The sequence below is a fragment of the Lampetra fluviatilis genome, chromosome 12 (genome assembly GCF_964198595.1).
Source record: "Lampetra fluviatilis chromosome 12, kcLamFluv1.1, whole genome shotgun sequence".
Lineage (NCBI taxonomy): Eukaryota > Metazoa > Chordata > Hyperoartia > Petromyzontiformes > Petromyzontidae > Lampetra > Lampetra fluviatilis.
The window spans coordinates 10560834-10576051 of record NC_136286.1 but is presented as its reverse complement, the minus strand read 5'-3'; the positions used below and the strand labels follow the sequence as shown (position 1 = coordinate 10576051).

Genomic DNA, 15218 nt, shown 5'->3' with positions numbered 1-15218 from the left:
ACTCTATCCACTGCTACCCTATGCTGTACTCACTCTATCTGCTGCTCCGTCTCTCCATCCGTTCGTCTCTCGTTCCAGGCACCAACTCCCGTTTCACTCCACCATCTCACACTTTATCTCTGAACCAATTACCCCTAATTAATTAGATCATCCCCCGCGACGCCCCCAGATGCCACGTGGTGTTGTTTTTCCAGACACGCAGGCGCCAATCTCGGACAACAGCCCCTCTCGTCCAATCAGCGCCCTGCATCCTTAATTACCCCCGGCCACCTGCAGCCCCCTTAACTATCACGCCACCTTAATTTGGGCAACAACAACGGCCAGCCAATCAGCGCCCCGTGTCCTCATTCGCCCTCACTGTCCGCCACGTGCGCGCATACCGACCCAGCGCGTGACGCGTGTCTCAAGCACTACATATACACTATGCTATGAGATTATCACGTAAAAATGTTACCCGATATTTAAATATTGAGAGCTGGAATGTAATTTGTTTATGTCTCGGGCACCTTGAGACATTAGTGGAAGGCGCCTTACAAATAAATGTAAAATATTATAATATTATTATACTCTTTGGTTCTTTAGGTAAAGTCATATAGAAAGAGAAAATAAAAAAGTAAATAATAGCATACAACGTTTCAATTGCAACACAAGCAATCATCATCAGGTACAAATGAAAGAGAAAACAAATCTAGTAAACTTAAAAATATAATGCATTGACCAAGCCAGGTTTAAGGAAATTATTCTCAATAATTGACCATACTAATATATAAACACCCAGGTCTGTCATTCTGTGACTCTGTGACTAACGCGGCACGGATTGGCTGAAGTGCGTAACGTGACCGAGAGCAACCAGCCAACCAACGGTGCGCCCCTCCCAAACATGTACACCCCCGGATTGGTTGAAGTGCGTCACGTGACCGCGAGCAAGAGACGAGTGAGTGAAAGTGAGGAGACGAGTGAGAGTGAGGCAGAGCCATGCTCTCTCCACTGCTGGCCTGGGGGAGAGCCGCGCTATCTCTACTGCTGCCCTGGGGCAGAGCCGCGCTCTCTCCACTGCTGGCCTGCGAGAGAGCCGCGCTATCTCCACTGCTGCCCTGAGGCAGAGCCGTGCTCGGTCCGCTGCTGCCCTGAGGGAGACGGGTGAGTAACAGTGAGGCGGAGCCATGCTCCGTCCACTGTTGCCCTGAGGGACCCCCGTGCTCTCCACTGCTGGCTTGAGGAAGAGCCGCGCTGTCTCCACTGCTGCCGTGATGGTGCCAGACGCGTTCTCTCCACTGCTGCCCTGAGGCACAGCCGTGCTCTGTCCACTGCTGCCCTGAGGCAGAGCCGTGCTCTCTCCACTGCTGCCCTGAGGCAGAGCCGCACTCTCTCCACTGCTGCCCTGAGGCAGAGCCGTGCTCTCTCCACTGCTGCCCTGAGGGAGCCCCGTGCTCTCCACTGATGGCCGCCTGAGGCTCGCACTCCCGGGGTGCGCTCCGTCGCTTTAAGATGTTCTGTGTTCATATTTTGTTTGTTGAGGTTGCACCCAACTCAAGAGCAGCATTGGCTCACAGGGCTATACCTAATCAATGAAACTTGAAACCTAAGACCCCTTAAGAGCTTCCAAATAATCCTAACGGTTCTTTCACTGATTAATAAGTGATAGCTCTTAGAAGTTGATGTCAATATCACAACTACAGTTTAGATACATTTTCATTCATTCATATTAAAGTGACATCGCGGGATCGCCAAACAAGGTGTGTAGAGTGAAAGTTTTAAGTGAAAGCCGCGTAAAGCCGCTCTTATTCCACTTATTAAAAGTCCTTAAGTACAGCGAAGCTGTTCGCGTTCTTTTTTAGTTTGTTTTTATCATAATTCACTATCAGCCGTACATCCGTTCGTCTCTCAAGCCATGAGGTAAAAAGTAGTTGAAGGTGAGTTCTTCAAGAATTAAATCTGAAAACAATGCACACGGTTCTCAGTACATTAGTACTGTAGTTTTTGGGGTGCTTAAATCCACTGCTGGATGAAGGCCCACCGCACGCTGTGCGAGTGGATCATAACGATTTACTTGACCAGCCTGTTGGGGGCCGCCGCACGCTGTGGTTGTTGGGGGGCACCATAGGTGCCCCCGCACAACCACAATCTTGTATTAAAATAAGTTCTGGAAAGCACTCATGAATATAAAATACTGTACTGTTATGCCTAGCATTTGGGGAATATAAAAAATGCATTTGACTCAGGAGAAATTGATGCAGTCATTCAAGTTCTTTCAAATCAATGCCTCAACAATATATATTGAAATATGAATACAAAAACATTGACAAAACCGTAAGTAACACTGAGATTTCATGAAAGAGTAACACATTTCAAACGAGTCTAACAAGGAGACGTGTATTCGCCAAAATAATTTACAGCCACATGAGACGATGTTTGTTAAAAGTTGGATTGGAGAAATAAAGTCATAAAATAATTTACAATTTTAACGGTCTCTCCTGGCATGTCGTTTAAATGCCACACACGTCGCTTAAAATATACTTGTGTTTGAGCAGTGGCTGTATGCTAGGTGTTACTCTTCCCAGAGGACACAAGGCCATCACGTGATGGTAATGCTTGAAGATGGTTGTAAAAAACCACACATGCAAGTTCAGAATGCTTAATAGTAATCTTAATTTTAGAACTTTCGTGACTGCAGGAATTATTATTTGGTTCTTTCGGTTAAGTCACGTCTAAAGATAAAATAATAAATTAAATTAAATAATAGAATACGACGTTTCGATTGCAACACAAGCAATCATCATCAGGTATAATGAAATAGCGACATAATATCTAACCAGAAAACTATAGACAGACATATTAGCAGACAGATATCACAAGATACATACATAGCGAGAGCAACACAGGTGTAGTGGTGATACGCGCTGGGTGTATATGTCGTGTGCCAGCGCGTATGTACGGGTGTGTGTGTGGTGACGCGCGCTGACGGGGAGGAGCAGGCGTCAGTGCGCGGGTGGGGGTAGTGCTGCTGATTGGCTGTGTGCCGGTGACGCGCCCAGAGGGAGTGATCGGGTAGCAGCGCGGTGTGATTGGTCGGGGAGTGGAAACACGCGCTGAGCGGAACCGGATCGTAGGGATAGCGCGTGGGGATTGGGTAACTGAGGAGCGGTGCCGACGTTGAGGTCCGCATCCGCTCCGTCTCCCGGGAAGAAGGGGTATATAAGGTGATGCACAGAGGAGCAGGGGCAGAAGTGGAACCATCTAAGAATGAAGAGGAAGGTGCAGAGATAGAGCCCGGAGAGGAGAGTAATGGAGAGTAGAGGAGAGTAAGGTATAAGTGTGTAGCCAGCGAGAGAGAACGGTCTACACGAGCTGAGTAATGTATAGTGTGTAGCCAGCGAGAGAGAACGGTCTACACGAGCTGAGTAATGTATAGTGTGTAGCCAGCGAGAGAGAACGGTCTACACGAGCTGAGTAATGTATAGTGTGTAGCCAGCGAGAGAGAACGGTCTACACGAGCCGAGTATGCATACGGTGTAGCCAGCGAGAGAGGAAGGTCTACACGAGCCGAGTATGCATACGGTGTAGCCAGAGAGAGAGATGCAAAGTCTACACGAGGCGAGTGGAGAGTGTAGCAGAGGCGCAGAGTCTACACGAGGCGAGAGAGGAGTGTAGCCGAGGCGCGGAGTCTACACGAGGCACAGAGAGCCAGCAGCACAGAATCCAGAGTCAAGAGAAGCGCATTGTGAAGAAGAGAGGCCACGCGTTGTATTGTTACAAGTCAAGATTTAATAAAAGAAGTGTGTTCCCGTCAAGGAGTTTCCTGCCGTCATTTTCCAATACTTCATCTGGCGTCAGAAGTGAAACGGGCTTCCAAGTATGGAGACGAGGAAGACCCGTAGGACCCACGGGATTGACCGCGAGGAAGACCTGGACGACTCGGGGCCGCTGGTGGCGGGGGGTGAGGAAGAGGACTTGCCCACGCTGCAGGGTCCGTCGACGGCGCCGGCCGAGCGACCGGGGACAGACGCCGGGCTTCGTGAGGCGCACTCCCGACTGGCGGAGCTGCTGCTCGCCGCCGCGTCCATCTTGGCGGAGATCAGCTCGTCGGGAGGAGCGGGGACGGTGGGGGACATTTTACAAGGTCGTCCCGCAGATTCCCGCCAAAACGAATGGGGGATTCCCGCCATTGCGCCTGGGCCTACTTTTGGCGGGAACGGCGAGCGCCACGTGGTGGTGGGTTCCCAAGCGCGCGCATCGACGTCATCAGCGCGCGAGGGGGTCCGCCATCTTACGTCTGCTGCTGGAGCCGCCATCTTAGACACCGACGGACAGGCGGAGAGGAACCACGAGGCGGATGACTTCATTTTTCAGCAGCGCCTGCCCACGTTGTCAGCCTTCAAGGCGGAAGGCGGAGACTGGGGCCAATTTCAGCGAAGGTTTTTGGCGCATCAAGAGATGTCAGCGTGGTCCGATGCTACGGCGCTGCGGGCATTGCCCGCCATGCTGGACGACGATGCGCTCGCGGCCTTCAGGGCTGCACGGAAGTCGGACCGCTCCACGCTGAAGGATGCGCTGGGTTTGTTGGCCAGGGTCTACGGGCCTCCCTCTACGTGCCGCCATCAGTTCTACGCAAGACGGAAAGCGGCCACGGAGACCGCGCTGGCCTATCGCACGGCGTTGCTGGCTCTTGCTGATGCTGCGTTCCCTCGGATGGACGAGGAGGGCCAAGACGCGATGGTTTTGGAGCAGCTGCTCAAGTTGGCGCAGGACCTGGGGGTCCCTATCAACACAGCTGACGAGATTGATATTTCTTCTTTGAGAGTCGCCACGAGTATTCAAGCGCACGAGGCCCTACAACGGAAGCAAGGCGTTGGTTGCAACGCTGCTGTCGTCGCAGCCCCGGGTTTGGTGGTCGCCGAACCCCAAGTCGTCAGCCCACGAGAGGAGGCGTTCGCCACGGGACGACCAGGGGACTGGAGGCCGGGGGCCCGGTCGCCTCTGCGATCGGGCCGAAAGTCGGAGCAACCAAGATCTACTCCGACCCTCGTCACGTGCTATAACTGCGGCCTCCGGGGCCACGTGGCGTCCGGGTGCCGCGCTCCGCGGCAGCGCGCCATGGGAGCTCGGCTGGACGACGACCGAGAGCCCAAGTCATCTCTACAATCCCCGGCAAGTCGCGGCACCTCACACGCTCGGCCTGTTTATTCGGCACACATGGGACGCCGCGTTGCGGCGGAGGAGGGCCGGTTAAGGTTCGGGGATTCGGTTCGGCGGGGGGGGTTCGGCCGGGACCAGGGAGACATTGAATGGGCGGAATTGGGGCATAGAATTGTGGCTGCTTCGGCGGGTTCGTCCGTTGTTACGGGATCTATTGATGGGGTTGAGATTAGGGTGTTAGTGGACACGGGGGCATCGGCAACTATTATATCGGACCTCATTTATAATATTCTTCCGGTCCAATGTCGTCCGCTGCTTCCAGTGGATGTGCCATTTTACGCCGCTAATGGGGGATCGTTGGGCATTATCGGTCAGGTTAGGGCGTCCATTTGCATTGGAGATATCAAATTGTCGGGACCCGTTTTCGTTTCGTCTTCTTTGGCAGTTCCGTGTCTTTTGGGCACTGACTTTTTGGCTAAAATGCCCATTAAAATTCTTATCGATCAACGATGCATTGAACTGCCATCGGGTCGCCGGATTTCATTTTTGACGGGCCCTACTGACATTCGGACGGCGTGCGCTACGATACAAGCGGTGGCGACGCAGACAGTGCAAGTGCCCCCGGGTTCACAGATGTTGATTCCCCTCCGGTTGCGGAAACCATGGGTGAGGGAGGCTTCGGGACAGAGTATGCTTTTGGGTCCTTCTAACAAGGCTGTCGGGGGTCTTGATTTATCGGTGGCTCACACTTTGGTGCGGGCTGACAGGGATCCGTTTGTGATGGTTTTGAACGCGGGGTCGCGACCAGCTGTCATTCCGCAGGGCACCGTGCTGGCTCACGCGGCGCAGGTCCCTGGGGATGATGGGTTGGTTGCGCAGGTGGGCTCGAGCCCCGCGCGGAACGTTGAGCCAAGGGAAGACCTTGAGTGGGTCCATTCGTTATGTGCCGCCTCGGACGATTTGTCGGCGGCGCAGTTGGGTGCGCTGCGCGAGTTGCTCATTGAATTCTCTGATGTATTCAGTAAACATAAGTATGACATTGGGTGCACGGATTTGTTGCACCATCACATTGAAACGGGCGATGCGGCGCCGGTCAGGCTAAATCCCTTCCGACTGAGTCCCGTGGAGAAGGAACATGTTCAGTCGGCTGTTAACGATATGCTAGAAGCCGATATTATTTCGCCCTCCTCTAGCCCGTGGGGAGCGCCTATTGTGCTGGTTAAGAAGCAGGACGGGTCCCTGCGATTCTGCGTTGATTTCCGTCGCCTGAATAAGATCTCTGTGGCTGACGCGTATCCGCTCCCCAGGATGGATGAGTCCCTCGATGCATTGTCTGGTGCGCGATATTTTTCGACTCTTGATTTGTTATCGGGGTTTTGGCAGTTGCCGCTCGACGAAGAGTCGAAACCTAAGACAGCATTTCGGACTCCAGGGGGGCTGTTCCAGTTTAACCGGTTACCCATGGGACTTCACTCCTCTCCAGCGACGTTTCAGCGACTTATGGAGCTGGTTTTGTCGGGCTTGCAGTGGGATACATGCTTGATTTATATGGACGATGTCATTGTTTTCAGTAAAACGTTTGAGGAACACCTCCGGCGATTGAGAGGGGTGTTCTTGCGAATGCGATCGGCTAAGTTGAAATTTAAACCGGCCAAATGTCACCTCCTTCGTAGGTCCGTTAGATACTTGGGTCACATTGTCGATTCTTCGGGGATCTCCACCGATCCCGCGAAGACGGATTGTGTCGGTTCGTGGCCGACACCTACGTCCGTTTCCGACGTGCGTAGTTTCATCGGGTTTGCTTCTTATTATCGGCGGTTCGTTGAGCACTTCGCCACTATTGCAAAACCCTTGCACGCTCTAACGGCGAAGGGAGTGAAGTTCAAATGGGGACCGGAGGAGGAGGCCGCGTTTCGCTCCCTCCGGGACGCCTTGGTGGGTGCCCCACCCTTGTGTTATCCCGATTTTGCCAGTCCCTTTTTGCTGGACACGGATGCTAGCAACACGGGCATTGGGGGGGTGCTATCCCAAGTCGTTGGGGGTGTCGAAAGAGTTGTCGCCTACGGTAGTAGGGTGTTGTCTCCGGCGGAGCAGCGCTACTGTGTCACCCGTCGCGAGCTGCTTGCCATTGTTTTTTTTGTGCAGCAGTTTAGGCCATATCTTTATGGTCGTCACTTTACAGTCAGAACGGACCACGCGGCGCTACAGTATTCATTGAGGGTCGCCCAGCCCTCGGGCCAGTTGTCGCGTTGGTTGGAAGTCCTCCAGGACTATCAGTTTACGACTACGTACCGTAAGGGGTTGCGACACACGAATGCCGATTGCTTGTCGCGGTTGTTGCCTTGTGATGAATGCGCGTGTTTGTCGGGATCGGCGCGCTGTAAACCGACGCTTGCGGGGGAGATGGGGGCACTGGCTGCGACAGCGGGCGCACCGATCGGGGATGATTCCACTGCCTCTCAGGGTCGGGACTCGCTGCTCTCGCTGTCGCTCAGCGAATGGGGCCGCCTCCAGATGGCGGACAGCTCGCTGCTAGCATTGCGCCGCAAGGTTGGGGGTCCCGAGGGGGACCAGGAGCGTACCGGCTCCTATGTACTTGAGCGGGGCGTGTTATTGAAATGGGACAGTTTGTCCCGGCGGAACGCACTCGTGGTGCCTTCCGCTGTGAGGGGGAGGGTTGTCTTGGCGGCACACGAACGCCTCTTGCACTTGGGAGTTAACAAGACGCTTGCCCTGCTTCAGCGTGACTATTACTGGCCGGGAATGGGAAGTGATGTGGTGCATATTCTGAAGGGGTGCGTTGAGTGCGCCAGGCGTAAACCACCGGCCGTGGCAGCTAATCCACCGCTGCAATCTATTCAGGTCTCGCGTACCAACGAGCTCGTTGCACTCGATATTTTGGGGCCCTTCCCAGTCACGCCGAGAGGGAATAAATATTTGTTAGTGGGGGTCGAATACTTTACCCGATGGCCTATGGCGTGGCCTCTCGCTAACCAGTCGGCAGCGGCTGTGACGGATGCCTTCGTCCAGGGCTATGTCCTGGACAAGGGGGCTCCCGAACGCCTGCTGACCGACCAAGGTAAAAATTTTTCGAGTAAATTGTTGCAAGAGGTGTGCGATCTGTTGGGTACCAAGAAGGTGCGTACCTCCCCGTACCACCCGCAGACTGACGGGATGGTGGAGAGACTCCACAAAACCTTGACTTCCATGCTGTGCCAGCAGGTGTGCGAGGCACATGTAGATTGGGACCTGCAGGTCCCGGGAGTCCTTGCCGCGTATAGAATGGCCCCCCATGCAGCTACGGGGTTTTCCCCATTCTATTTGATGTACGGTCGGGAAGCTGACCCGCCAATAGAAACGCAACTTGGCCTGTCCGCTCCACGAACTAATTCTAATTTGGCAGAACATGTTAAGTTTAATATTCACAAGCTGACAGAGGCGAGGGAGGCCGCGCGGCTTAATTCGCGGGCTCGCCAAATTGCTAATGAACGGTTGCGGGCACGGAAGGTGTCCATGCACGAATGGAAACCAGGTGACAGGGCCTGGCTGCATTGCCCTCAGGCACCCTTGGCTACGTCGCCTAAATTGTTGAGACCGTGGAGGGGACCCGTGGAGGTCGTGCGCGTTGCACGGCCCCAGTGCGTTCAGATAAAGTGGGGAAAGCGCCGGTGGTACGTTCACCCCTCCCGACTGAAACCGTTCTCGCCTCCATATGGCCTCCCCTTGTGTCGTGATGGCCGGGCGTGTGACGTGACCGGCGACCCAGAAGGGGAAATGTCTCTGCCTGATCCACACGTATTTTCGCCTGATCTGCTCCCAGGTGTCTCGGAACTGACAGCTGCCGATCACCGGCGGCCGGATCTCCGCGGCGGGGCCGGCCCTTTCAGGCCCGTTCCGCGCCGTCTGGAGCAGCCGGAACCGCCGGACGGTCGTCAGTGTCCCGCCCCATACGATGGACCAGCCAGACGGACTCGCGCCAGGTCGTGCTACTTTGCATGACCTGCCTCGTGAGGAGTCGGGGCAGTTGGAGCGCCTCGTCACTGCGTGTAGTCGCAGGGACGTGGGGCGCGTTCGTTTCGAATTTGCTCGTATTGTGTTATTGTTGACTTTTCGGGTTCATTGTCAATCTGTACATAGTTATTCTTGTTGTTGTTGTTGTTGTGTTATGTTACGGGGCACACTCGGGGGGTTACGGGGTTTTTTTTTGTTGGTTGTCGTTTTATCGTCGCGGTTGGTTGTTGTTAGCAGCCGGGCCGGCTGCGAGCTATGTGGGAGGGGGTGATGTAGTGGTGATACGCGCTGGGTGTATATGTCGTGTGCCAGCGCGTATGTACGGGTGTGTGTGTGGTGACGCGCGCTGACGGGGAGGAGCAGGCGTCAGTGCGCGGGTGGGGGTAGTGCTGCTGATTGGCTGTGTGCCGGTGATGCGCCCAGAGGGAGTGATCGGGTAGCAGCGCGGTGTGATTGGTCGGGGAGTGGAAACACGCGCTGAGCGGAACCGGATCGTAGGGATAGCGCGTGGGGATTGGGTAACTGAGGAGCGGTGCCGACGTTGAGGTCCGCATCCGCTCCGTCTCCCGGGAAGAAGGGGTATATAAGGTGATGCACAGAGGAGCAGGGGCAGAAGTGGAACCATCTAAGAATGAAGAGGAAGGTGCAGAGATAGAGCCCGGAGAGGAGAGTAATGGAGAGTAGAGGAGAGTAAGGTATAAGTGTGTAGCCAGCGAGAGAGAACGGTCTACACGAGCTGAGTAATGTATAGTGTGTAGCCAGCGAGAGAGAACGGTCTACACGAGCTGAGTAATGTATAGTGTGTAGCCAGCGAGAGAGAACGGTCTACACGAGCTGAGTAATGTATAGTGTGTAGCCAGCGAGAGAGAACGGTCTACACGAGCCGAGTATGCATACGGTGTAGCCAGCGAGAGAGGAAGGTCTACACGAGCCGAGTATGCATACGGTGTAGCCAGAGAGAGAGATGCAAAGTCTACACGAGGCGAGTGGAGAGTGTAGCAGAGGCGCAGAGTCTACACGAGGCGAGAGAGGAGTGTAGCCGAGGCGCGGAGTCTACACGAGGCACAGAGAGCCAGCAGCACAGAATCCAGAGTCAAGAGAAGCGCATTGTGAAGAAGAGAGGCCACGCGTTGTATTGTTACAAGTCAAGATTTAATAAAAGAAGTGTGTTCCCGTCAAGGAGTTTCCTGCCGTCATTTTCCAATACTTCACAGGTGACAGAGAGGGGTGATCGTCTCTGTGGGGTGGCCTTAAATAGACAGAGGGGGGGCGGAGGCAGAGAGAGGGAGGGGGGTTAGAAAAAATTAGCATATCAATGAGTGGTCCAAAAGAAAACGTGGTGCTGCGAGTACGATGGCACAGCAAGCAAGCCTGAAAATCAGGAGAAAGACACACTAAAATTAAATAACCTAGTAAAATATCGAAATGTAATGTAATACAACACAGATGGTCGGTCAACACACAATTAACGCATAGCCTGGTTGATTACGTATTTCAAAGATTGCTAAGGCCACCCCACAGAGACGATCTCCCCTCTCTGTCACCTGTGTTGATCTCGCTATGTATGTATCTTGTGATATCTGTCTGCTAATATGTCTGTCTATAGTTTTCTGGTTAGATATTATGTCGCTATTTCATTATACCTGATGATGATTGCTTGTGTTGCAATCGAAACGTCGTATTCTATTATTTAATTTAATTTATTATTTTATCTTTAGACGTGCTTAATAGTAGTTGTGCAACTCAATAAGCTGTAAATAAACATTGTTAATTTATATTCAACAGTGCTAAAGACCAATGGAAATATTACTTATGAAGTCACCATCGATATATTAATTAAACAATTGTATGTGGTTTAGGCCATGCAATCACGCTGATTATAAAATATGGCAATTACAGCTGTTAGAATTTCTTAATCCAAGGACCCACCTTACATTTAGTGATTTATGTATATAATACAGATATAAATTACTTAGCAGTGAAGTGGTGACACGTTGGCTAGCATAGTGTATTATGATTAGTATGGTTGGCTATGTACGGTGCGAAAGAAATTCGACATACACACACAAGCCCTACAAATTTAGTTAGATTCCCAGTCACGACTAATGTTGGAAGATAGGTCGTAAATGAAGTTCGGCGAAAATGTATTCAAAGTGGCCTTATATTGTATTTTCGTCGTAAATGTGTGTTTTCCAAATTCTGTATCAACATTTTTACCAACATGTAAAAAAAGACATAAAATCAATACTCGATTGAATCATAATATTTCACAAATGTCATGCGATCAACTTCAACTCAAATCCTATAAACTTAAAGTGCCATGTGCCACGCAAACATTCTGCGGCGCGACAGCTCACTGGTTCGAGCGCCACAAACCGTGCCACGGCGCGTTCAAAGCGCTCAACGCACCAACACCCACAGCGTCGTCGTCATCATCATCATTGACCGCACGGGCCTGATCCGCAGCTATGGGGAGATAGGCACGTTGTCAGCGGAGACCGAGATGAGGATGTGTGTCCGGTGTGGGGAAGCGACGAGACAAAACGACCCTGCAATGACCCCTCCCCAACCCCGCGAAAGGGAAAAGCATCTCGACCGCCCCCCCCCACTCCGCCCCTGTGTGTGCTTTTCGGCACGACCGATATCACACGCCCGGGGCGCAGTCCACGCCAGCACAGCAGCACTGCATAGCAATGTCCGTGGCCTTAAAATAACCGCTGCCGCATACGCCGTAAAACGGCTGCACTAAAAACCACACCGACACACACACACGCCCACGCAGACACGTAACACAAAGCCTCTCGGAGTTGCGTACACGTACCGAGGATGATATCTGTAGGGTGCAGCCGCGCAGCCTTGGGTTAAATATCCTTGCCTGTTGACTCTCCTCGGCCCACCGTTCTCTCGGTGGCAGGGAGATGGCTGGCAGGGAGGGATGAGTCACCGAGCGCCCTCAGAGCACCGCTGCTCCAATGCGCCGCCTGACATCAGGGCCAGTTTCAACGTTGCGGAGTCGACAGAATTTTGTGTTGTACTTGTGAAACACATGCCCGTCGTGGCACCAACACCATGTAGCGGAGCCTCCACTATTTTTAGTTGGCTATTGGCATGGTGTTCCCTCCTTGCAGTCCAGTAAAGTTTTGGTTTACTTTACTCAAGCCTCGGAGTTAATTTTCTTTTTCACAACACGAGGCTAAACGTGATGGGACAAAAAGCAATCTCCACCTCGCGTAAGCATGAACTTAATTCTACGTTTTGTACAGACGTAACCTCCATAATGCAGGTTTTTTTTTGTTAGATCGCGTACATATGTGTCGTTAAACCCGCCACCACCCGACACAGCCAATTAGTAAGGTTTGTCACGTAAACAGAACATGCCAATTCGTTACTAGTACAGCACACCGTTGTGTTGGAGAGCAAATCCACAACATTTACAATCTGAGTACTACGTTTTTCCAGTAATTACAACCGGCATCATCAGGCGGCAGACAGATTTTATGGTTGCTATTGGTCGCGAAAGCCTACGTGTTAGAAGTAACCTATTTATGTGACTGTTAAGTCGACATAACTCTTGTCACCACGCGCATAATATGTTAACATAATTCCTGTTCGTGTGAATTGGTCGCCGCAGTGGCGAGATGTATCTCCCTTGCCTGGTATGCAGACGGTCGTGGGTTAGATCCCGACCCTGATGCCTGTTACATATTAGGAGTTTGAATATTCTCCCCGTGGTCGTGTGGATTTTTCTACAAGCTCTCTGGGTTTTCCCTCCACTTTGATAAACATGCGTTAACGGTAGATTATTTGGCTTTTAAAATTTCCCACGTGATAAGCCATTTTAACGCCAGGTGACTTCTGAAAAAGAGCTATATAGCTCAGCGGCCTTTACTGGTAAATACAATAATTCAGTTTAGTTACACAAATGCAAAACGGTCCACCACATCCCCTCATCATTAGCAGGTGTGGACTATCCACTGCTGGATGATGGCATCCCCACACGGTTTGCCATCCGTCATGGTCCTTCGATGCCAGAATTCATATAACTCCTGCAACATGAGCTGACCCCATTGCTTCATCTCCGCAGTGGTTGTCTCGCGAAAGTATTCTCTGCTTTGTCGGAAATCCACCACCAGTATCGTTCATCGGCAATCATCCCTTTATAGTCATGTGTCTAGCCCAAAAAAACACCTTCCTTAACAGTCGTTATGGGTGATGGATGGATCGACGTCTACCTTTATACCTTGCAATTCTCAACTTTGGAATGTCCTCCCATTATCTCTTTCCCCAAGCTTGTATAACCTTGCTCAATTCAAGAAACGTGTGAACTCTTATCGGTTACAACTTTGATACTAATCTTGATTTGAAGCTTTCGTGACTGCAGGAATCCGTACTCTTTGGTTCTTTCAGTAAAGTCACGTATTTTATATCTACCTACGTGACTTTACCGAAAGAACTTTGATACTGCTTTTCGTTGCTGGAGACTTAACGTTTTGGGCCCTTTGGGCCAGTGCTTGGCAACGGTGAGAATTACTACGATTCAGTCCGTGAAAATATATTTTTCAAGATAGTTAGCGACAGCAAAAATTCTAATGTAGACGAGTGGTGCCATGTTGGTAACATTAGGGCGCGTCTTCCCGTAAACTTTTAATTCAAAGAAGGACACATGGTAAGCTGGAAGCCCCTCCCTTCCTCTGTCAGCAGCCATGCCCACTCTCAATAACCATGCCCACTCGACCACTTGCCCCACCGACAGTGGCCTTATTGCTCTGTCTGAAGCTGGCCCTGCCTACTGCCCATAGACCCCGGGTACTCTTCTGTCAACCTGACCCATTACTCAGGCAGCCCAGCACTTTTACAATGTCATGAGTCGAGCATGGGGCCAGAACATTTTAAACTGGGACAAAATTCCGATTTTCACAAATTATTCAGGACCTATCGAAAGCCTTTATGAAACCATGCCTTTCCCAGCCAATCGGGTGTTTAGTATCTTTATTCAGGGCACACAGCCTATGGAGTGAGAATGAGAGCACCAAAATAAAGGTCATGAAAATCACGTGTAAATATTGGCAAAGGGAATATATTACTGTGGATGGATATCATTGAGAACAATTGAGACGATTGTATTTGGAAATATTCTGACAGAAGATTGCATATTCTTGAAGAAGATTACTGGCTGGATTGTCATGGGAATAGTGGAATTCAGTGAAAGAACAATGCTGCTAACTAGGCAAATGAGCAGACAGTTGAAAAAGAGACTCGTGAATAATCTAGTGTGGGGTGTAGTGTTGCATATGGCAGAAACTTTGAGAAACTAATATGTTAAAAGACTGGAAAGTCTAGAGATGTGGTAAATGTTGGATCAGTTGAATTTAGAGAAAGAGTAATTATGAATTCTAGAGCAGTACTGGCAAAGGAGGTCCCATGATGTAGTATTGTCATATTGACAAAGACCGTTTATTTAAAATGATAGCTCCATAGTTTTCATATTTAAAAGTCCAAAGTGTTTACATAAGCACAATATGTAGAAAGTCTGAAAACTAAAAGGTTACTTCCAGTAACACATTACCAAATATATAAACGTACAATATGGGAGTCCAGAATTGCATAGTTGTTTAACGTAAAAAAAAAACCTGCTCCCATGAGCCAAATAACTTACGCAACCAACGTGAATAAATCTACACATTTACTAATGCCTGCAAAGGCTTATCCACTGTGATATTTCATACAACTCTCTAAAGCCATACTCTATGGGTCTTTCGGTAAAGTCACGCAGATAGAAAAATAATAAAATAATAATAAAAATCACGACTTTTCGATCGCAACACGAGCAATCGTCTTCAGGTGAAAAAATACAGCAGGCGGACTGCTGAGGCAGGAAGAAATGTGGGCTATTGCACCCAAAGGTTATAAAGGTTTGAGGTGGGTACAACCCAAGGGTAAGTGGGCGGGGCTAGAGATGGAATTTGCAAGTAAATGTAAGATCGCAGAGCTAGCTATACCTCGGCCATTGTATTGCTAGAGATGAGCATGTCAATGTGAGACGGCTCCCGCAGCAGCGGCTGTGTTAATGA

At 50.9% G+C, this 15218-nt stretch overlaps 1 protein-coding gene across 1 annotated transcript in view; it reads right to left on the bottom strand.

Moving 5' to 3' along the window:
- LOC144935162 (cytosolic purine 5'-nucleotidase-like) overlaps positions 1 to 12120 on the bottom strand; it is a 58205-nt gene extending 46085 nt beyond the window's left edge. Inside the window, exon 1 of the mRNA XM_078861624.1 lies at positions 11969 to 12120. The gene's annotated coding sequence lies outside the window, so the exon portion shown is untranslated. The remainder of the gene's footprint in view (positions 1 to 11968) is intronic.
- Positions 12121 to 15218: the final 3098 nt, after the last annotated feature.